Here is a 1138-nt window from a genome sequence, read left to right on the forward strand (position 1 = left end):
CGCGGGCGCTTCAAGGACAGGGTTATGGAGCTCCTCCGGCATCTGCGGGAGGGGGCTGGTGGTGCCGAGGGGCCCAGGCTGATGGTGAGGGACCGCGGTGGGGGGGTCCCAAGAGTGTGAAAAGGCAATAAAAAAAAAAAAGCAAACAAAGCAAACAAAAAAAAAAAGTCCTCCCTTGTCATCTTAAATGTTCGACTCTTGGCGTTGGCCACGGTCCAGATCCCTCAGCAAAGGAGGATTTGGGCTGGGCTGGCCCGGGTGGGGGCTGTGAGCTGGAGAGAGAGGGCAGGGGTGCTCCGGGAACCCCCCCCAACGTCACCAGAGAGCTCCTGGGATACCCATGGCCCCCTCTGCCGCCCGGCCGGGGGGCGGATGCTCTGTTACACCCACAGCATCCCCCCAGGTGCCTAAAAACATCTTCAGGATCAGACCCTGGACCTGTGAGGGGCGACCCTCCCTGGGAGACCCTCGCAGCCGTGCCAGGGTCAGCGCGCAAAGCCCTTCCCGGGAGGCAAGCGAGATTTGGTGGAAATGACGCCATGGATGTATTTTGTCTTATAGTTCGAGGAACTCGACGTCTCTTGGTGTCTGGGCTCTGCATTCCTGGCACAAAGCGCGATTCTGTGGCTGCTGCACACAACCTCCCCCACCCCCCCCCGTAAACGCTGCGGGGTTGATCTTGGCCAAGGAACAAGCCCTAAAAAGCAGGCGCGGCGCTGTCTCGCCGTGAAAGATGAGTTTAAAGGGATTTTAGTAATGCACTAAAATGCACGAGGGCTTTCCTCGATGTGTTAAAACCCCGCTTTTGGAGGGGGGCAGTAGTTAGCCCCCGCCAGCATGCCCCAACTGGATGAAGTGCGCGGGCTGGGGAGCAAGATGGAGGTACAAAAGGGTCGATTCACGTTGGATGTCAGCGAGTGGGGGGAAAAAAGTCAATTAAAAGCTGCTAAAAAAACCATCTCTGGGTTTCCAAAAGAGCCGCTGCAAAAAGCCCTGCGCTGCTGGGGTGTTTTTGGGTTTTGGGTCGGGTATGGAAGCAGGCAGGGGTTGGTTATGAACCAGCGAGGAGGAAAGAGCCCGGGGTGCGGCTGGGGGGGAGCGGGAACGGGGCTGGGCTGGGCCTCCCGCCTCTGCCCTC

Source organism: Egretta garzetta, unplaced genomic scaffold (assembly GCF_000687185.1).
Source record: "Egretta garzetta isolate BGI_Z169 unplaced genomic scaffold, ASM68718v1 scaffold520, whole genome shotgun sequence".
NCBI classification, from domain to species: Eukaryota; Metazoa; Chordata; class Aves; order Pelecaniformes; family Ardeidae; genus Egretta; species Egretta garzetta.